The 23,993-nt window shown below is 38.0% G+C and overlaps 1 pseudogene; it reads left to right on the top strand.

The window, feature by feature from the left end:
* The first annotated feature begins 9,192 nt into the window (after positions 1-9,192).
* LOC143389907 (centromere protein Q pseudogene) lies at positions 9,193-20,504 on the top strand (annotated as a pseudogene).
* The last annotated feature ends 3,489 nt before the right edge of the window (positions 20,505-23,993 follow it).

The following is a 23,993-nucleotide window of genomic DNA, read 5'->3' as shown; positions in this document are numbered from 1 at the left end:
AAAGTTAACTGCTCTACATAGAACTGGGAAAGTGACTGGTCCTTTTCCACCCAGCTCCCATTTTTTCATGCTTAATTGTATTTTTCTCACTATGTCCTTTTGTATTATGCCAACAGAAGGTCTTAAAGCCCTGTCTGTAGCTCTTCTCCCTGGGACAAAACAGTACCACTCTTCTACCCTCACTTTGGACTTCTGTATCACATGCATGAGACCTTTCTGTTCACACCGTGGTTTGTGTCTCACTGTTTCTTCCACAGGGTGAGTCAAAACAATTTCAGTTACATCAGAAGAGTCATCAACAGAATTTACCAGGATGTCTCACAAGACCTGTAGGGTGACTCTTAAGTCACTACATGTTACAGTACAGAAAACTGCTTCTCTTGAGGGCTGTGGGATGCAACACTGTCACTCTGGAGGTCACAAGTCTTCCTTGGGAAGTGCTGGAGGAGGTGACACTGCATGCACATTTAACAGCAACCAGTGGGCTGCTTCACAGTGGAAGAAGCTGAGCTATCCACAGTGTCTTATCTAATTTTTATAAGAAAACTCTCAGGCTTGCTCTCCCCTGTACCAGAGCAGGTCCCTTCCCCTCTCCCATGGGCAGGTCCTCCAGAAATCTAACAAAGAACCTCTCCTGGAACAGTGACAATGGAGCCCTCTTGAAGACAGTGAGCTAAAAAGAAAGCCAAAAGCCACCACCCTCACTGTAGAGGAAGCAGGCAAACATTAGCTCATTTACCAGCAACTACTTAGCACTTGGGCCAATCCGTTTTACACGGATCATCTAAGGAATTTACAGCACATGTTCACTTGGATGACCTGGCTTCTAGCCTCTCGACAGGACACCCTCAGATTCACTCATTCAGAAAGCACTGTGGTCAATGAGCTAACAGGGCCAGGTGCGGGGATAGTCCCTGAAGAGGCTGCGGGGAGACTAATGGGGAGAGAGATGTACAGTTAACCAGGCACAGTCCACAAACATACCTGGCCTCAGTTTTTACTGCTCCATATTTGCAAATACCATCCAACTTAGATCCATCCTATTGACAGAAAATATGATGCTATTAATCACATAAAGAAAACACAGACTGAAAGATTATGGGAAGACCTCTGAGGTCATTTTCTTGGAACCCAGTTTAAGAAGAGTGAAAACACTTGTCACCCTTGAGCTTATTTACAGTTAATTTTCTAGAAGACACTCATAAGCAACTGGTGGAAGAAGATGCTTCCCAAAGCCAAAGAAAAGCAGGAATCTCTGTGCTAGGGAAGAAATGGGACATTATAGAGGAAACAGGAGCTTGGAGTGGAGAGAAAAGACAAAGCTAGCCTGCTGCCCACTTTCCTAAAACTTGATTTTTAATATGTAATTTCATCAGGTCTCTCTCATGAGATGAGATGGAGACATTCCACTGGCCCAACCAATAAGGTATTCTGATCCAGAGACTATACTTAGACAGAACTTAGACAGCGCTCTCCCTGCTCAGAAGTAATACCTTGCCGACATGAATAAGGCACTCTCAAGAAGGTGAGTGCCACAGACAAGCTCAGATCCCAGGCTCTGTGCACTTCCCTGAGGAAATAAGATGATGAGAAAATCCTGACTGACCCCAGCGGACGTTTAATGAGGAGCGGCTCTGATGCTGCGGATAAGGTGAAGCATCCTCGTGCTTCCAGAGATAATTTCATCACCTTCTTAGAGAGTTATTTGTGTCACCTTACAAATAAATAACATCACGTGGTGTATAAAATAGATTTGCTCATTAACAACTCTGGTGCTCACTCTCTTTTAATGCGTATATTGAACACGTACATTCAACAGTCTTGGGACCTGTATCTCACACCTTCATTTAATAAAGTCATAGGGCTGTGCAGGGAACTGGCATGGAATGGCTGTCTGTCAGTTTCTCCTTTGTGAATCGCTTACTGAATCACGGGTGCTTTGCACTATCAGAGGTCTAACTAAGAGAAAATTCTAAAACCTAACCACAAGGAAAAATTTTAAAATAATTTTATTATTTTCTAAGTAGAAATTTTACCTAACAAAAAATGCCATTCTTAAAATCTCCCATCCAGGGCCTGGAGGAGGTAAGGTCTAGAACACAGGTACTGGCACACACGCCTCCTGAGAGCAGTATTTGAAAAAATTTGTGAGATAAGGTTTGATACAATCATCTTATTTTACACCTATCAAACTGGTTTTCATTGGCTTTAAAAAAACATAGATTAAGTATCAATGGGCACATGAGGAAGTGGGTTTTCTCAGAATTTACTAGTGAGAGTATAAATTGGTACAATTTATGGCAACATTTTAAATACCTTTCAATAACCCATACTCAAATTCAAAAGTTCAATTTCTAGAAGCATCTGAAATAATCATGGGTATATAATTTAACAAAAAAAATTGTCCATCACAGACTTTATTATATTGAAAAATGGAAAACATTCAACCACAGAGGATAACTAAAATAGATCATCCAGATGATGGAAAGATAGGGTTGTTTAAAATTATTATTAATTTCTTCTTTTGAAGGAAAATGAGAGGAGAAATGTTTAAATTTCTTTAAGTTTTATCTCTTGGTGAACAGATTTAAGAATGAGGAGAGTCACAACAGTTTCTTATGTTACAAACTATACAAGCTCGTCTTCGAAACAAAAAAAATAATAGCATAAGTCTGACATTTCCACCTGCTACATGTGGATCCAACCATAAGCCAATACAGACAACAATAAGGATTAATTTTTAACAAGTGGGTATGGAGCATATTTATTTTAAATTATGGAGGTTAATGCTCTCGTTATTCCTGGTGTCTCTGGAATTCAGCTGCCATTTGTTAAGTGGGGTCAATATTCATTCTTTTTTCAATCTAATGTTTTCAGACATCCAACTCCTACAGGGTAACGTAGCAGTGGTAGCTGAGGGGATATTAAAAAAATCAGTTATGCAATTCCAGGGCTCATGATCTATCAGGATGTGGTGCCTAGAAAGAGAGGGGATTAGAGATTCCTCCTTGCCAAGTAAACACAATTCCTTAAGAGCAAAAGTCGAGGCTATTAGGAGGCGGTTGGAGACTTGGGCTCCCCTGAAGCAAATATTATCAGTAATCAATCATTTCTCCTATTTATCTCTTTTGATTTCATGATTAAAACCAGCTGAGGAGGGAGTAAGGCTAAGTGCTACTGTCTTCATTTTTCCCCGCCAGGAACAGTGTGCATGACTGAGGCTGTACGTTTCCTTGGTGTCCCATAGGTATTAAGTGCTAGAACCGAAGGAATCCAGATCTTATACTCTAAGTCCAGAAACAGAAGGCCTTAGGTGTTGAGATTTAGAAATATTTTAGCAACGGATGGTGTCCAACTGAGTGCCTGACAAAATTCATGCTTTTCTTTAACTACAAGGTCTTAAATTTATTTATTAACAGTCACAGAAGAAATGAACTGCAACATGAAAGGAAAGATCCACCCCAGATGATACACCTCAAGTTTTAATTTTATTTCCTGGATTTGAGCACAAACTCAGGTCTTAATAATTGTGACATGGTTTTTCTTAGTGCTTGCAAAGGTATGAAACCACACAGGTGAATAGAAAAATCAGTCTTAATTTAAGAGTTAAAAATTTCAGATATAAAATGGAGAAAGATTTCAAAAGTGGCAAGGAGATCACCTATCCCTTTCAAAGATGTGTTTATCTTTTTGTATTTCAAAGGAAAGGCCTTTTGAAAGATTTGGCATAGAAATATGCATGTGAATAGAAGCACATTGAAAAGCCTTAGCTTTCAGATATAATGGCTCTCGGTTAGAAAGCACTGTGCAGGATTCCTGACTCTCTAAGGTGCATTTCATATACTCCCAAGTACACCAAGGGCCCTGCAGTATTGCCTCTGTCCAGCTTCCATCTAATGGCTCATTAGCATTTTCCTGAATTATGACCCCAAACCTTACTACTGCTTAAAAGTGCCACCCCTCCACTAAGAAGTGCACTCCTTCATATGGCACCAAATACCACAGAATGTGTCATATTTCTTTTTTTAAAAGGAGGGTGGGGTAGGATGCGTGGAATGGGGAGGAAAAGATAATTATGGAGGACACAATAAGCAAATCTGATAGTCTTCTAGAAATATTCATGAAAATCTGTCCCTGAAAACGGTTGGTATTTGGTAGCCAATCTTTTCCACGTGACTCTTCAGAGAAATGTTCTTAGAAAGATCCCACAAAAGGGTGATAACAAAATACATCTCATCAAATGATTTTTCATTCTGGCACAATGTTGCTCTCTCACATTTTCCATGTGGGTTGAAACTCTCCTCCTTCCAAGGCCTAGCTCATTTACTCCATCTTAATTACACTGTGCATTCTGCCAAGTAGAGTCTGAGGTATTTCAAGTAAGTCCTGTCAACAAATGCATCCATCCACAAGGGACAAAGCATGCTGCTTCTACCTGCTCTCACAAAGGCAGACACTGGGGATTTAGAAGGCTGAGGTCTACCAAAGTGTTTAAAGAATAGCATACTCACCCCACAGGAGAAAGTCTCTTGTGCAACTCTGGTCTGAACACATCTCAAGGGCAAGCAACTGGATCTTTACTTTTGAAAAAGGTCTTTATTAAAAAGATAAATGTAAAATATAAACGGAATCTGGGGTAAGCAATGTGAATTAGGCCCCGAAATGATTCCTTTTCCTCACATACATCCACAGAAATTACAAAGCAAAGCAAAGCAAGTCTGCAATAACCAGGCTTGATTTGAATCAGCTTAGTGCTTGGTGTGACCCAGATGTAACCAGACCAAATCCATCAGCATATGGATATAAATGGCCTTGTGCTAGGCTTGGTTTCAACAGGCATCCCCTCTGCCTGGTGCAAGCCCTTTCTCCAACAAGAGGCAATGTTATTAAGAAATTGTTTGTCATCTTAGATTGGACTGATCATTTGTTTCCCTGAATTCTTTTTCTCATCATTTACTCATTACACGCCTCCTCCTGATGGAAGTAGACATTTATTAGCTTCTGCATTTATTGCATTGGCAAACAGAAACATTCTGCTGCATTTCCTGGGGGTTCATTCATTTATCTATCGGATAAGAGACTGAAGTTTTCTACAGGGCAGAAAAATTAAAATATCAGTCAGGTTGACAGCTGGGAAAATGAGGGCCTCTCTGCGACAAGAAGCTTGCTCAAGCTTTTGGTTTAGTGAGGAGCCGTGATGTTATTTCACCAAGCTACCATTTCATATATAACCAAAATGGTGGCTATTAGCTAGTGAACAGGCATTTCAGATAAATAGTATACATGGCGCACTGTAAAGTATCTGAGATGCAAAGCTAATTGCTATTTTAAATGGAAAATACAACAAAATGCTTTTAAAGATCCATTTATTCGGGGAGCTAGAAAGAGTATTGCCTTATTAAATCCATGAAACGGAAGCTAGACCCACTGAATTTTAAGTTGTGAAGGACCTTACAGGTCACTGAATCCTTTTGCAAGAATCTCCTTTGCACTGTCTCTGACAAGTGATCCCTCTCATTTTGCCTGAGACACTGGTGGCAATGAGGTGACTGGAAGATCTCACAGTGCAGCCTGTTTTCCAGCAGAAGACTGGCTGGCAGGGGGCACTTCCTAAAGGTGGCCTGGCTGGTGTTGCTTTGTCTAAGCCATTCAACCCCTCAGGGCCTCAGGGTCTTTGTTCTTAGATATTGAAAGACCTTATGTTGAAACAACCAGAGCAGAAGGAGAGGGAAATCATTTAGAGGCTCAACTACAGACTATGTGGCCCTGTAGTCACCTTGGATAATTCAGCTCTTCTGAAACTGTGCCCGTCCATAAGCAGAGCAGGCACATTGTTCGTGACTCTCTATGCTGAGATGCGAGGCACATCTGAACTTGCTCAAAGCTCAGCGTTCTTCAGCGTTTTTTTAATTTGTTTTCTTTAGTTCTTTCTTCAGCTCCTTCCCCTCTTTCCCCCTGGCTTCATTTCCCTCAAGCCAGCTTTCCTCTTGCCATTTCAATTCTTGACAAAAAGCAGCAGCAGTAACACAACAGCAAGTTCTGCGGAGGCCGCAGTCGCTAACACAACTCCTCCAGCGCCCACCCCTGCTAGCCATGCCCTGGGCATCCAGATGCTCTAACACCAACTTTCTGGAGTTTATCTTTCAGTTCAGAGAAGCATAAAAATCCCCATATTGGGCCAGATAATGGTTATAAAGAAATTTTAATTTCCAGTCTTTTGTCCTGTAAGTTTGTACCTTAGAAAACCCCAGTCCTCCTGATAAACCATTTCTTAAAGTAGTAGTCGTTTTGGTGAGGAATGGATCATAGGAGAAATGAGAGAAGGAATCAAGAAATTCCTAGAAGCCAATGAGAACAGGACAGTATGAAGGCAGCATTAATAGGAACATTTACAGCATCGGGTATCTACATTAAGAGAAAACAGAAAGAAACCTAATAAATAATGTCAGAGAAAAGAGCCTTTTTAACAAATGGTATTGGGAAACTGGATATCCATATATAAAAGAATGAAACTAGATCCCTCTCTCTCATCCTGTACAAAAGTCAAATCAAAGTGGATCAAAAACCCAGGGATTAGACCAGAAACTTTGCAACTGCTAGAAAAAAACATAGGGTCACTACTCCAGTATACTGGTATAAGCATCAACTGCCTTACCAAGACCCCTAAAGCTCAAGCAATAAACCCAAGAACTAACAAGTAGGATGGCATCAAATTAAAGAGTTTCTGCATAGCAAAGGAGACATTTATGAGCTTGAAGAGAGAACGCAGAGAATGGGAGAAGGATCTTTGTCACTTTTCCTCCAACAGAGTATCCACATCGAGAATGTATGAGCATAAGAGTTCAAAAACCTCAACCCCAAAACAACAAATAACCCAATCGATAAATGGGCAAAAGAACCAGACAATTCTCAAAAGAAGAAATAAAAATGGCCAACAAATATATGAAAAAATGTTCAACATTGCAGACATCAGGGAAATGCAAATCAAATTACATTGAGATTCCACCTCACTCCAGTTAGAAAGGCAATCATTAAGAATACAAATAATAATAACTGGGTGTGGTGTTGCACACTAGTAAACCCAGCAGCTCAGGAGGCTGAGACAGGAGGTTCACAAGGTCAAAGTCAGCCTCAGAAACTTAGTGAGTCCCTAAGCAACTCAACAAGACCCTGTCTCATATAAAAAATAAAAAGGGCTGGGGATGTGACTCAGTGGCTAAATGCCTCTAGGTTCAATTCCTAGTACCAAATAAATAAATAAATAAGAATTTAAAAATACAAATAATAATAAATGCTGACAAGGATGTGGGGGAAAATGTACACTCATACATTGTTGGTGGGAGTGCAAATTAATGCAACCACTTTGGAAAGCAGTGTGGAGATTCCTCAAAAGACTAGGAATAAAACCACCATAAGACCCAGCTAACCCATTCCTCAATATTTATCCAAAAGAATTAAGATAAGCATTTTAGAGTGTTATAGGCATATCAGTGTTTATAGCAACACAATTCACAATGGCTAAATTATAAAACCAGTTCAGGTGCACAACAACTGAATGGATAAGGAAAATGTGGCATACATATACAATGGAGTTTTACTCAGACATAAAGAAGAATGAAATTAGGGAATTTGCCAGTAAATGGACAGAACTGAAGAACATTATGCTAAGTGAAGCAGAGGAAGCAGGGGAGGAAGGAGGGATGGGGAAAAGGAAGGAAATGCAAACACATTTGACAACATTGTGCTATGTCTAAACACGAATATACCACAGTGAATTCCAACTGTCTATCTATAAAGCAACAATTAAAAATAGATTAATAATTAGAAGGAAGTTCAGTAGAGGAAAGAAAGGGGAAACGGAGGAGGCAAGAGGGGAGGAAAAGAGCAAGCACTGGGGATTGGAGCAAATTAAACCCCAAACATGTGTGATTATATCAAAGTGAATGCCACTGCTCTGTTTAACTATAATGCACTAATAAAAACATTTAAAATATTACTCATTGGGGGAATAAGAAGAGTATAAATGCTAATAATAACATTACCTTTACAAATCAGTGATATCTTTTAGCTAAATGCTTATACAGATTTTCTTTTTTCCTAAACAGCTCTTAAATCTTATCTGAGAGCAGCTGGGCAGTCAAACTGTCTTTTATACCAATATTCAGACAATAACACTGATCAGTTTAATTTATATCCGGGAGCCTCAGTTTATCATCTGTACAAGATCCTCATTCACTACAATGAAAGTTTTACTTCTTGTCACTGAGCTCAATGGAAGGAAATGATGCAGAAGTGTATTCGATAATTTTTTAGCAGTCAATGAAACACAGCAGTAAAATCTTCAAAGATTAATTCATGTTCTCTTTCCAATATAGTTAGTGTCAACATAAAGTTAGAGAACACTTCATAAAAAAAAATTCTATCTGTTCCATAATGACCAAGATGCTAGAGTTTCTCTTAGTTGTGTTATGTTTTATACAGCCCAGCTTAGATAAAAGCAATGCGGGTTCTTCAGTGGTGGTTCACAGGTTAACAACTCCTATAGATTCCACTGCACAACACAGCATGGTAAGTAAGATTTTTCAATTTAGTTCCACCACTTATTTTATCCAAGTTAAAGTGTTTCTGAAAATGTCCTTATTTCTTAAAAGATAATGTAACTTCTTTCAAACACTTCACTATAAATAGGGCACCAAGATCCATGCCATACAAACTGTCCTCAACCAATGCACACAATCTGCTGGGGGTGGGAGTAGCTGTGTTAATAGGAATATTTCAAATTTATTGATACAAACCTATCTGCTAGGTACCACACTAGGCTTTCTATGGATCGTCTCATTTAAACCTCAATAACACTACCAGGTTGCTTCTATTATCCTCAGTCTTCCAGATGAGAAAACTGAGGCCCAAAGAAGTAGAATAATTTACCAGATTGTTTGAGCTCGTCAGTGATACTCAAGCAGCCTCACTTCAGAGTTAATATTCTTAGTAGCTAAAGCACAGAGAATTCCCAATAGCCATGTAAAGTTCAATGCCTTATTAAATGAGATGTCACGTAAAGAGAACAATCAGAAGGCTTCGTGTAGGAAGTGGCATTTAGACTCTAATCCTACTAGCTTGCCTCAATCTACTAGGTGATATTTAATCATTATACTAAAAATTTCTAAATATATATTTTACTTAAGGGGGAAGATGGGGACTTCAGTCAACTGTCATTCCAAACAAAAGCAGACACAGGAGCTAAAAGGTTCTGATGTCTTTGTGGATATCTGGACACCTATTTTAGAAATCTCTATGTTGCACACTAATGCCAAAGAACAGAAGAGCAATCATAGATGGAAAATTGGTGAACAAGTTAATAAATGTGACTCTTTTGGCAACAAGAGTTGTAAAGGTCAAAAATTTTTCCACCCTATACAAATTAAATTTAAATGAACTCCAAAGCTGTGTATTACAAGACCCAGATTAAATTTAGCCAAGTCAAAGATATTGCTGCTTATAAAATATGCTTTTAATAATCTTTTGCATTTTTCTAGCTTAAATTCCCATTGCCTCCATGATCATTAGCACAGGTCCTGTATTATTTATGATCCAACTCTAGCAGAAGAAACTTTCTGCCAAACTCTTATGTTTCCCAAAGAAGTAAGACCTCAATTCAGACCTCAGGGCTTGCGCAAGGTCCACTTTTCTTCTGGATCTACACCTGGTCTTTTGGGGATGTTTTTCTAGTCTTACAGCTTAAATCTTCCCCATGGGCTAACAACTCCCAAATTTATATATCTGGGTTAGACTTTGCCTTTGAGTCCATAACTCAGTGGTCCAAATGTTTCACTGAAGTCCTTGAATAGATATCACACAGGAACTTTAAATATAATTGACAAAATACAATTTGTGATTTATATACCCAATAGTTACATCCTTGCTTCAGCAAGAAAATTCATTTTTCTTTTTCTTCCTAGACTCATTATTGACTCTACCTTTCACCCATTGACTGGATCCAGAATCACAAGAACCAACCTTCTTTCTTCCTGTTCTATTTTTTTCCTATTACGTCCTGCCCATCAAATCAAAGTTCCTTACTCCCTACACTGTGGCCAGGGAAGTCTTCTGTATCTTCTGTAACAAGCAGGACTAGGGTTTGAATTTTATTTTAAGTGCACTGGGGAAGCAAAGAAGATTTCTAAGCCAAGAGATTATATAATCCAACTCAAGTTCCAAATAGACAGTGGTGATGGGAGCAGAGGCTCAAGGTAGGGAGACAAGTAAGGAAGCATGCAAGAGTTCAGATGCAAGATAGGAGAGGTGTTTCTCTAACTGGTAGAGATATTGAGCATTTTTTCATAAATTTGTTGATGGATTGTATTTCTTCTTCTGAGAAGTGTTTGTTCAGCTCCTTAGCCCATTTATTGACTGGGTTGTTCTTTTTTTGAGTTCTTCATATTTACTGGAAATTACTGCTCTATTTGACCTGTGTATGGCAAAAATTTGCTCCCAAAATGTAGGCTCTCTCTTCACCTCACTGATTGTTTCTTTTTCCAAGAAGAAGCTTTTTAGTTTGAATCCATCCTATTGATTGGTTCTTGATTTTATTTCTTGTGCTTCAGAAGGCTTGTTATGGAAGTTGGGGCCTAATCCAACATGATGAAGGTTTGGGCCTACTTTTTCTTCTATTAGGCACAAAGTCTCTGGTCTAATTCCTAGGTCCTTTGATCCACTTTGAGTTGAGTTTTGTACATGATGAGAAACAGGGGGTCAGTTTCATTTTGCTGCATTTGGATTTCCAGTTCTCCCAAAAAAACTACTCTAAGATTTCATCTAACAGTCAGAATGCCAGTTATCAAGAAATCAAGCAACAATAAGTGTTGATGAGAATGTGGGGGCGAAGCCGCACTCATACCTTGCTGCAAAATGGTGCAATCAATCTGGAAAGCAGCATGGAGATTCCTTAGAAAAGTTGGAATGGAACCACCATTTGACCATCTCTCCCACTTCTCAGTCTATACCCTAAAGACTTAAAAAGAGCATACTACAGTAACACAGCCACTTCAATGTTTACAGCAGCGCAACTCAAAATTGCTAAACCATGAAAACAACCTACATGCCCTTCAATAGATGAATGGATAAAGAAACTGTGATATATATATATATATATATATATATATATATATATATATATACACACACACACACACACAATGGAATATTACTCAGCATTAAAAGAGAATAAAATTATGGCATTTGCAGGTAAATGCATAGAACTGGAGAATATCATACAAAGTGAAGTAAGCCAATCCCCAAAAACCAAAGGCTGAATGTGCTCTCTGATAAGTGGATGCTGACCCATAATGGGGGTGGGGGAGGAAACTTGATTGGGCAAAGGGCAGGGAGGGAAGGGGAGGGAGGAGGAGTAAGGGGGTAGGAAAGATGTTGGAATGAGGTGAATATCATTACCCTAGGTACATGTATGACTTACGTGTGGTGCAACTCTACATCATGTACAACCAGACAAATGAAAAGCTGTGCTTCATTTGTGTACAATAAATCAAAATGCATTCTGCTATCCTGCATAACTAATCAGAACAAATAAAAAAAGATGGCAGAGAGTTGGTCTATGTTTGTATAAAATGAGGGAGTGGAAAAAAAATTGAGCTGTGTTTTGGAAGCAGAATCAATCGAAATTTTGTTTTCTTTATTGTCTTCTACTCGCTAGACTCTACAATCTATGACAACAAGGAACCTGTCCTTCAGGCTTGCTGCTATTTCCTGTGCACCTGTAACTGGAACTCAAGAAATGTACGTGCAATCAAGTATCCTGAGCAATTGAGGGGGAATAAAAACAATGTCTGAAGCAGGAGTTGACAAACTTCTCCCATGAAGGCCCTGATAGTAAACATTTTAGCTGTATGGCCATACTATGTCTGTGGCAACTGCTCAACTCTGTTGTAGTGTGAAAGTAGCCAGAGACAATACGCAAACAAATGAGCATGGCCATGCTCCAACACAACCCTTTATGAGTGCTGCAATGTGAATTCCATTGAATTTTGTCATGAAATAATTTTTTTGATTTTTTTCCCCAACCAGTTAAAACTATAAAAACTATTCTCAGCATGCCGGCCGTTTGTTTGCTGATGGCCTCATCTATCCCAGATTCAGGCATCAGGTATTAAGAACTAGGAAGGCGAAAAAATGTAAACTGAATGATTAGTAACTTTTATGAAAGAATTTTTCATACTGTAAAGTTGTCCTTATATTTATCTGCTACTCTCCTACTGGCCTACTGGCCCCTTGCGATTCACGTCCATGAATCTCCATGCCTAGCACCTAATGTTTGTGAACAGGAAGGGAAGGAGAAAAGAAGAGAAGAAATACTTTGATTTTGTAATGAAACTTGTTCAGTGTTAATGTTTCCAGTCATTCCTTCTGAGTACACTCTGGTTCAGGGATAGAAAGCCAAGTGTTTTTAAATTTCTTTTTGTTGTCTTTATTCAGTGGTGTTTTTACACATGAAATATACTGTAGCGAAAGCAATATAAACCATTTAAAATCTTATAATTAAAAGCAGATGACAGTGACAAAGAAAATCAACCAATATTAAGCAAAATGAAGCCTATTCAGTATTAAATTATTAAAAAGAAATTGGATCAACATAGAAAAAGAAATTGCTTAATGTTATCAAAGAATGTGCACATGAACACTGCCTGTGTGTGAAAAGATTCCCTAGACTCTAATGTGCAAAGATTTTGTATCATAATCTTCACATGAAGGAATTCAAACCAAATTTCCAGTGGGAAACAATTTTGTTTTCAAATGGCCTGTCCTACTCATCACCTGACCTACACTGATCACTGCCTCCCATCTCCTTGGTTTACTTTGCTCAAACTCTAAAACATGTTTTATAAGTAGCTTGTCATTTTCTTGTTGTTTTTGGTGGTGATGATGGTAGTGATGGTGGTGTTCATGTTTGATTGTCTGTCTCACCTGTTAATGTAAGCTTCATGAGGGAAGGAGCTTCTTATCTTTTGCTCATGCCCATATTCTCAGCATAATAATTTCCTGGCACATGTTTGGTACGTAATAACTATGTGTGGAATTGATGGATAAAGAAATGTCCAAAGCTCATCCCAATGATTTTTATATAACAAAGAATGCTGGTTAAAAAAAGTAATTTACTAAAAGTGAGATTAAAATAATATAAAATAGTATGATGCTAGCATGAATAGATGAGCACAAAAGAAAGGAGGATTTGCAGTGTTTTACAATTTAATTAATGTGTCATCTCAAATTATTGGAGAAGAATGATTGAATTGACAATAATTGATTTATTATATAGGCATGGCATAATTATCTGTCCTCCTTGGACAAACAAATTGAGTACACTGTGTCACATCATATTAAAAAATTAATTCCAGAAATTTATACCTGCACAAACATACAAAGTCATCCCTTGCTTAAAGACAGTGATATGTTTGGAGAAATGCATGGTTATGTGATTTTTTTGTTATATGAACAGCATAGAGTAGATTTACACAAACCTTAATGATAGGACCTAGGCCACAAACATGTAGAGCACATAATTATGCTGAATACTGTAGGCATTTGTACCATAGTTACAAGTATTTGTGCATCTAAACATATAAAAGTGCAGTAAAAATACAATAGAAAAGATGCAAAAAACCCCCACACTTTATAGGGCACTACCGGAGTGGAGCTTGCAGGACTGGCAGTTGCTCCTGGTGAGTGTGGCTGAGTGGTGAGCAAATATGAAGGCCCAGACTATGCTCTGCTGTAGACTTTATGAACCCTGCACACTTAGGCTCCACAAAGTCCATTTTAAAAGTGCATTTTCTTCAATAAGAAATAGACTTCAGCTTGCTGTAACTTTTTTATTTTATGTACTTTTAATTTTTTAAAATGTTTTGACTCTTTTCTAATAACATTTAGCTAACAACATACTTTGTACAACTATATAGAAATATCTTTTCTTTATATTCTTACTCTAAGCTTTCTTCTATTTAAATTTTTTTTTAATTTTGCCTTTTAAACTTTTTTTGTTTAAACTAAAGACACACACACATTAGCTTAGGCCTACACGGAGCAGTGTCATCAATAACATTGTCCCACTGAAAGGTCTTCAGGAGCTATAACAATCATGAAGCTGTCATCTCCTGGGACAATGACTTCTGGAATTCCTCCAAGGGACCTTCCTGTCTGTTATCTCTAAACAGTAAAATGTATAAAATAGTAATCTGTACTATTACTAGTATGTAACATAGTCATTTATTATTATTAACAATAACATTTATTATCATCAAATTTAATTGCTTTACATAAATGGTTGTGCTATACTTTTATGCAACTGGCAACACATTTGGTGTGTTTACACCAGCATCACCATAAACACTTGACTAATACGTAGTAATACAATGTCTATCACATCTCTAGGTAATAAGAGTTTTTCAGCTCCACTGTAATCTTTGTGTGTGTGCTTTTTGTGTGTGTGTGTGTGTGTGTGTGTGTGTGGTGCTAGAGATTGAACCCAGGGCTTTGTGCATGCAAGGCAAGCACTCTATCAACTAGGCTATATCCGCAGCCCTTCCACTTTCATCTTTTTTTTTAAATTATTTTTTAGTTGTAGTTGGACGCAATACTTTTATTTTATTTATTTTTATGTGGTTCTGAGGATCAAACCCATGGCCTCACATGTGTGAAGCAAGCGCTCTATTGCTGAGCCACAACCCCAGCCTCCCCCCCACACTGTAATCTTATGGGACCATTTGTATACCAGTATATACTCCATCATTGGCAAAAATACTATTATTTGGTGCATTGCTTTACCCACTCATACGTGTGTGTGTGTGTGTGTGTGTGTGTGTGTGTGTACTTGATTATATACAAAAAAACTTCTGTAAACTAATAAAGGACCACCAACAACACAATATTAAAATCTACCAGCCATGAAAAGTGAAATTTGAAATTGAAGAGGAAATGCAAGTGGCCAGAAAGCATATGAAAAGAACCCCCAGAATGCTTTATCAAGTACAAGTTTGGCAAAAATGTAAAACACTGATAAAAACTAGTGCTAGGAAGCATATGCAAAAAAGACATTCTTTTTCATCGCTGGTGGGAAAATGAGAAATAGTTCTTCAGCATCTATTAAAAAGTAAAATATGCATGCTGTTTGCCAGGCAATTTTATATGGGGACCATCTATCCAACAAAAAAGAAAATGAGAGTATCATGTTTGGAGATATTCATTGTAACATTGTTTGTAAGGGAAAAGAACTGAATACTACATAAAGGTTCATCAAATAAGTTATGGTGCTTTTATTCTATGGAAAATTATACAGTTTTAAAACAATCATTACATATATTTTCTAGATTTGAAGGACAGCCAAAGTAGATTATTAAATGCCAAAAAACATCTCCAAGTAATGTTTAATGTAAAATCCATTTAAAAATTAATAGTATAATATGTGTTTATGTATGGGTTTTACATTTGTGTATTTATGAACAAGTATGTGCAAAGAGACATACCAAGCCATTAACAATCACTGTGTCATGAGGGATCGAAAATTGGACCAGTGGATGAGATTAGTGTTTATCTATTCCATATTACTTTATTGTTTAACTTGGTAAAACAAACATGTTCCTTTTTCACTTAAAAATTTCTAATAATGGTTGTCCAATGATGAATGAAAATACACACTATTGGACATGAATACTTTGGCTTTGATCATATGTAAATTCCATGTATCATAAGAAAGAACATCCAACATCATTGTATTTGATCAGAGATGAAACAGCCAATCTCACCTGATCTGTGTGCCAATGTTCTTCTATAAACTAACTTAGAGTTTGAGATTTGGAATCTGTGGGGTTTTTTTTCAATCAATTAAAACTTATTCTAAAATAAGTAATGAGTAAAGAAACTAGACTATGAAGTAAATTATTCTAGACAAAAGAAAGCCTTGTGTAAGATATCACAATCTTCCTGTTTTACTCTTTAAAAAACCCGTCTGGTCTCCAAGTGACAACTTCACTATGGCTTGTCCACCAATGACTCACTCAACCACTGCCTTTTAAACTGCTGAATTTTCTTCAACATACTTTAAATGTATGCATGTGATATGAAGATTGTTTATCAGTTTTCTTTTTTTATTTCAGAACGCTTTACCCTGTACAGCTCTAAAAACCTTAGACAGTTGAAATATTCAGTGTTAATGAATTTTTTCCCAAAATTCAACTTGATGAGGGTTTAATGCAGACAGTAAGACATGATATTATTTAACTGCAGCAGTTTCAACCTCTTTGTAGCTGCCATTCTCTCAGAACAATCTTCTCCCGTTCCTTTAGTCAACAAGATGATTCACCCATTTTCCCCACAGAATGTAAGATGCCTTCTCTCCTTATTTTCTTACCTGAGAGCTCAGACCCAGGGTTGTAAAGTCATCACAGTTTCTGGATCCTTAGTTTCTAATTCTCTTTGCAGAACTGAGTCTTGCCTTCTCAAGACACACTCCATCCCACCCCAATCCTCCAGAGTTGGCAGCATGGACCCAACCCCACATTCCATTGTTTATTTTTCTCTCCGAGAATAATATATTCAAGATTGTAAAGTATATTTTTGATAATTGGTGCAAAGAGTGGATTTATAGCCCAATCTGACATAAATCAGGGTCAAAATTTACTGGCAGAAATGTAAGTTGCATAATTACTCAGCAGCAGTAATGCATTCTTGACACATTTATTTTCTTGAGCCTGAACCCTGTACATGTGTGGACACATATGAAATTCCCCACTTGTGATGTTTCTTCTCTGGCTCTTAGAAACAGATTTATGAAGGTATTACTCTACAATATATAATTCTACTTTTATAATTTGGATGGATGGAATAGCCAAGGGAAGCAGCTAATCCTTAACATATTGAAGTCATCTCTCATTCTTTCGAGAGTCTTGAACTGGGTGGATGAATGTAAATTCAAGGATGCAAAATAATTAACTTGGAAATTATTTTGCTGATAATTGACCTTAGGAGCACTCAACCACTTATCCACATCCTCAGCCCTATTTTGTTTTTTATTCAGAGACAGGGTCTCACTGAGTTGCTGAGCACCTACTTTTACTGAGACTGGCTTTGAACTTAGGATCTTCCTGCTTCATCCTCCCAAGCCACTGGGATTACAGGTGTGTGTTACTGCGCCCAGTTTAGCTGATGATTTTGACTAACATTTTCTCTGGCTTGATAAGAATGGCTTCAACACTCCCTACTTAACATATATGAAAGAAGTGTACTGTCTTAACCATGTACCCAAGATGGATCACCAGGCTCTTGAAAGCAATTCTGATCTTCCCAACATGTAGGCCATTTGAAGATCCCTAGTAACTTCCTCCTAGAAATTTACCAGCATATCTTAAAATGTTGCATAAGTGACATTATCTGAAATTATGAGACCTTGGACAAGGAATTGAAAGACTCTGTTTGTATAATTTTCTTGAATAATAGTAAAGACTAGAGAAGAAAATGAAAGATTTAGGAGTTAAATAAAGAAGGAGAGGGAGATAATCAGCTTGATACATCTGAAAGTGCTTCCTATGGACAGTCAACAAGATGTGAAGATGAATGAGAGTACACAGGAAGTGCCTGGTGATTTTCACCCCCAAAATATTGGAAGGCAGATAAGAGATGGAAATGTTTGCAGCCTCAAATCTTTATACTAATAATAGCTGTCATTGAGAATCTACCATCTGTGTGTCTCTTTTTAATCTTAGGAACAATCCCTTAAAAGTAGATGCTATTATTGCTTCCAGTTTACAGATGAAAGAACTGAGGCTTACGGAAGTTACAAAAAAAAAGCCATTTACATAAGGACACATACAACTGGTAAGTGAGAAAACATTGATTCAGGCCTGCAGAATCAATCCAGTGTGCCGCCACACCATGAGGCTAGCCGCCTAGCCTGATGAATGTACCCTGTAAACTAAGTGAACCTGATGTCACTTGAACATATGTGATCTTTGATTCATGATGGGAAGGGGCCTCAGATTGGAGCACAGTGATGGAAGATCATGCCCTGCTCCCAAAAAAGTCTGTAATAAGGGGAGGCTGAGCCACACCATAATCAAGGAGGTTTTGACAGGAGTAACCTGGGAATAGAAACACTGTAGCAAATGGGCAAATTAAGAACACAAATGAATTGCTTTGGAATTTTACTAGGGGCCACCTGGCCAGAAGGAGAAACTTCATCATAATTTCTGAGAGTTGGCAGAACTTATTAGGAGTAAGAGGAGAACTGATAATTAGAGATGTCCTAGAAATGAGAAACTCCAACTATTGGGTGTTTGCTACAGATTCTACCCCCATAACTGCCCACTAACTGCCTCATAGACTCTCCAGTCAAGCCCAGATGAGCAGCCGCTTCATCAAACCCACAAAACCTGGATGGACAACACTATAACTCACAAAGTAGGAAGTAAATAAACCACCCCACAACAACAACCACAAAGGTTTCTAAATTCCTCCAACCCTTGGATGCTTAACAGAAAGGACAGGAATTGTTTACCCGAGCACACCATACCATGTATTTTATAAAAGAATCAAAGGATGAAGGCATAACTTCTAGTACATTCCAGGAACCCAAAGTGTATTTTATTTGATTATTTTACAATATGTTTATTCTTTTAAGTTCAGAACATTTACAGGGTGTTAACACTCTAAATGTGTCACTAGCACCTGCTGGGATATTATCAAAGTAAATCAAAAGAAACACTTTTTTTCATAGATATAGCCAATGATTATTAATCCTTTTTTTCCCCAAAGTATATTTTAAGTTGCTATGGCAAAATGACATCTCTGCTTAAAAAAATTAATACAAGCAGGGAAAAATTATTAAAGATAATCTGAGGGGTAAGTACTGAAGAGCAATTGCCCCTTGGAATTCAAGTTGAATTCATCCCCCACCCCCACCCCCTGTGCCAGCAGATGTTTTGACTTAAAATAGTACCTTTTGTTCAGATTAAGTCTCAGCTTCCAAATCTTTCTGCTTTCAATTCTTTGAAGAAGACACCCCAGAGTCCAGTGTGAGGGAAGCAGTTTAATCCAGAGTTCTTAAAAACAGCTTGGTATTTACAACTAAACCCAGGAGTGGAATGCAGGCTTAACTGGCCCCACCCGATTTCTCCCACCCAGATATTTTTCCTTTTTGTCCAGAAAAGTTTCATAATTCCAAAAGAAGAAAAAAAAAAGCAGAAAAAGAAAAGTGTTCACTTAAACCATTAAACTCTCAACTACTCAACCAACCTGACCAAATGTAAAATGCTTGATCCAGAGTCGTGATGGAGAAAATAAGAGAGGCATTTATTTGACTAATTGAGAACATGAGCTGTTAATTCCTTTCATCCTCTCTTGTAAGAACAGGTTGCAGGTCCTACCGTGCAGCAGATCTAGCTTTGGTTGCATTTATTTTATTAATTAAACACACAATTATTGTGTGCCGATAAAGTGCAAGGTACTGTGCTAAAAGTAATGAGGAGGTATGTAATGTATGTATGTAAAATATATGTAACACATTCACAAATCTTGCCTTTGAGGAGCTTACAAATCAACAGGAGAGACAACGTAAACATAAATTGCTATGATATGTAGTACAGTGAAATAAGTGTTCGGGTACAAGTCAAGTTCTGTGGGACTTCAGAGAGAGGTGGACCACCTTTTTTTACCCAGGGAAGTCTTCCTGGGGGTGGGGGCACTTCAAGAGTGAGGATTACATTAGGATTACATAACCTGTGTACCTGTGTAGCTCTACATCATGTACAACCAGACAAATGAGGAGTTATATTCCACTTATGTATAATGTGTCAAAATGCATTCTACTGTCATGTATAACTAATTAGAATTTTTAAAAAATTAAAAAAAATAGCATCCGACAAGAAAGAAACCTGGCAACCTCTTTCAAAGAAAACCAGAGAGCATTTGCAAACTATGATGGGTCCAGGAATAATAGCAATTTTGAGTAACAATATTTTAAAAAAAGAACAATTTCAATATCATCTCAACTACCTGAAGAAAAGATTGCTACAATTATGTGAACCCATGAAAGTTCCTCCCCAGAGCTGAAATATTTAAATAATGTGTCTACTGAAAAAGGAGAAGGCAGGAAACAGAGCTAATGAGGAAGGTCTGACATAATTGTAGGAAGAAATAGATAAATAGTGGAAAACACAGAATTCATGACTGGAAATATTCAGAGATTAAAGAACAAAGTTCAGATTGTGGCACATGAGGAAGAAGGTAAAACAGATGCCTCAAATGGGTTGTAGTGGGGTAGTCTGTCTTCCAGAACTTGCTCAGAACAGTCTCAAAGCATACACACTTCAGAAAGAAATTTTGATACTAATTCCAAACCTGAAGGCTCTTCTAAAGAAGTGGAATGATCTTCAAAATTCATCTAAATGAAGAACTTGTCAACATTCATCAGTGAACCCTATAAGAAACTAGACACTTCTTAGAGTGTCTATTTTTAGATTGTTTTATATAAATTTAATGTTTTTGAATTTATAAAACTGTTAGCTTATGATTGTATTATAGAGGCTGAAGCCCAATGTGTACTTTAAAATGAGCATCTAATGTAGTCCTGAAATCTCTATTTATAGCAGTTGCAAATCTGGAAGATCAATATTTATATTACTGTATCTTGCAATTATTCACCTAAAACTATAAAACATGAATAGATATGATCTAATGGTATATAATGGCTGAATGAAGCTCATTTATTGTTCAGCACAGAAGACTTTGTCCTGACTTTTCATGACTTTGTATATATAAAGTGTTTGTTAGTGCCTCATGAAAAAATAACAACAAGTGTTTGCTATCACTCAAAAAAATTGTTTACAGAATGCCCTCATTTTGGACTAGGCTCCCGTACTGGGTCCCAACAGACCAGAGTAAAAAGCAAAATGGAGTCACTCAGGCTAAACTAAGCTGTTTAACCTTTGGGATTAGAAAGGTAACAGTTAAATTTCCCAAACAGATTAGTTTCAATGGGCCTGATAATAAAGTTTTCTCTCTCTTAATTCTTATACAGAAAAAGGTAACCTGATGTAGTCTGATGTTAATCAATCAATTATTTTTCTGTGATTCTGTCTCCTGTTAATCAATCAATTATTTTTTGGTGATTCTGTCTCTGTCCCCAGTTGACCCCCACCTTCAAGGAAAATAATTGAAATGGCGAATCCATTTCTTATTCTTCTGTTTCGGCTGTCTTCATCCTTTTTCTGTTTATAAAACCAATCTCCTTTGTTAGATCTATCAGAAAACTTATTCTATTCCATGGAATGAAATGTTGTCCAATTCTAGAAAAAAAAATAAGTAAGCCAAGTAAACTCTTTAAACAATTGTGGTCATTTTGTCCTTTGACAGTATAAAACTTTCCTGATGCATTTCAAGAGAATGTTTTCCAGGACATCTTGCTCATTGCTTGTTCATTGACAAAATGCTGAATGGAGTCATCACACAAACAGCAAACACCTCTATTTGGAAAGAGATGGCTGAAAAAAAGAAAAAAAACAGCAAAATCACTTTACCAGGCATCAGAGAATAGAAATTTTATTTGCTGAGCACTCAGAGAAGGAAATGAACTTCAATCTCCATCCTCCTCAGATTTGCTTATCATTGTCAAGAGCTGAAAAACTTCAAAGCCTAAGAGAAATGCAGCTCAATTTTAGAAATACAAAGTATTTGGAGTAACTCATTTTGCCAAATATTTATGTTTTGTTACATAGTTGAACTGCTTATCAGACCTTCAGGAATTCTTTGTTTTTCATTTTTGTGCTTTTATTTTCTCTCCTATCTCCTCCTCCTCTCACAAGAAGCAAAACATTCTCTGGCACCCACAGCTGAGGTTGCTTCTCCATAGAGGAACCAAGCCAGGCCCAGGGTGGCCAATCCCCATACCTCTGCCCAGTGCACTCAGAGCAGTGATCCTCCCCTGCCCCTGGCTCTCTTCAGAGAAGTGCCAAAGTCTCTAAGCTCTCCCCAGGAGAGAAACAAAAACCTTTTTCCTGGTAAATGTCTGGACCCTTCTTGAGATCTTCTATTGGCCTGACTTTAGAAGGCCACCATGCAGGGGCAGGCCTTTGTGTGTGAAAACTGAGGCAGATGGGTAGGTAAGTGAGGTCCCAGGAGCTTTGGGAGCAAGAGGGACCCTCATCATCGTTCACTTCCCAGGTCCCACGATGGCTCTGCTGTAAAAGAAATAGAGTATGGCTCAGAGGGAAGATGCTCACAAGAAATACGTGGAGCTGACACACTGACTTTGAACCCTTAGAAGGCTAACAGAGGCATTTGGGCAGCCTCTGATGGAAACTGAGCCAAGATGGTGGCGATTTGTATGAAGCTGACAGGAATCACTATTTTTCCTCATACATCTCCAGGATGGCCTCAGCTTTCAGGGCCTGGGGAGTCAAGTTGTGCATTTCCCATGAAGTTCTTCACCTCCCAGCCCTGAGAGCTGCTGAACCATACCAAGGATCCAGGCGGGTTCCAACCAACCCCTGATAGCAGGGCCCTGCTGCCCTCAGGCTCTCCAGCCCAGAGTTACATGCACATTCCAAGATGTTCCACGACTGGGGAACTGGGAGCCTGGAATACTGGAAACCCACAGAAGGAAGATGTCCTCCCATGCTTCCGGCTCCCCACCCACCCCAATGCATTCAACCACTTTTCCCAAAAGATTTCAAAGCACTGTCCAAGGGTGATATTATTTTCTAATATATGTTTATTTCAATTTGTATCCCTTTTGTTAGCAGTGCCTTTCTGTTCCACAAATGTCACTTTGAATTTTTTCATGTGGTCTATCCTGTGGCTACGAAAACATCACAGTGGGATTTTAAAATGAGGCAGCAAGAAAAAGACTATCGATTCTGCCCTTTGAAAAAGAAATACGTAATGTTGATGCCCAAAATTTGACTTTGTTTCCTCTGCTCAACATACATTTTGTATGTATGTGTCTATCAGTTTGATATCCATATCTCATAGGGTCAGTGCAGACGCAGTTCCTAGGACTTCCATTTCCTTACCTATGAACAGGACACAAAAATTCCACTTTATAAGTCCTTGTGATCTTGTCACAGTGCCTGGAACATAACAGGCACTTGATATATGCTTGTTGACTAAATATGTGGTTGGATGAATAAATTTGGTCTTTGTTTCCTCTGCTCAACATACATTTTGTATGTATGTATCTATCAGTTTGATATCCATATCTCATAGGGTCAGTGCAGACGCAGTTCCTAGGACTTCCATTTCCTTACCTATGAACAGGACACAAAAATTCCACTTTATAAGTCCTTGTGATCTTGTCACAGTGCCTGGAACATAACAGGCACTTGATATATGCTTGTTGACTAAATATGTGGTTGGATGAATAAATTTGGTCTTTGTTTCCTCTGCTCAAAATGTGTTACACTTAATTTACAAGGCAATTTGGAGGATTTAAAGGACATTGAGCTTTTTAAAAAATGGTTTTGAAAATGAAAAACTTAGCTGTAAAAATAGCAGATCCTTACTACTGTGGGACTAAGAATATAGGTGCCCTGGTGTGTCAGACTTGATGTGTGTCCCTACTTCTCATACACAGTAATACTAGTTAAGCTCCCCATACTACTGAGTGGGTAGAGCAGCTCATCCACTCTGGTTCTTTCTAGAACTTAGCTTCTATGTGTCACTCCCCTCCCCGTAAAACTACTGGACATGAGTGGAGTGCTTGAGATTGGAAAGTGTCTGAGCTCGACTGCACAGATGACCTGGCATATGAATTGGGAGTACCAACGTGGGAGCCAAACTCACCAAGTTAGGGCACTGATTCCACAACTTACTAAGGTACTTAACCCCACTATTTCCTCAATTGATGCATGCAATAAGGATCCTAGTAGAAGCATTTTGATGGATTGCTCTAAAGGTGGGTAGGTAAGATAACACACCTAACGCCTTTAGAGAAG

The sequence above is a fragment of the Callospermophilus lateralis genome, unplaced genomic scaffold (assembly GCF_048772815.1).
Source record: "Callospermophilus lateralis isolate mCalLat2 unplaced genomic scaffold, mCalLat2.hap1 Scaffold_74, whole genome shotgun sequence".
NCBI classification, from domain to species: domain Eukaryota; kingdom Metazoa; phylum Chordata; class Mammalia; order Rodentia; family Sciuridae; genus Callospermophilus; species Callospermophilus lateralis.
Note: the sequence above shows the minus strand (reverse complement) of the source record. Positions and strands in the feature narration are given on the sequence as shown.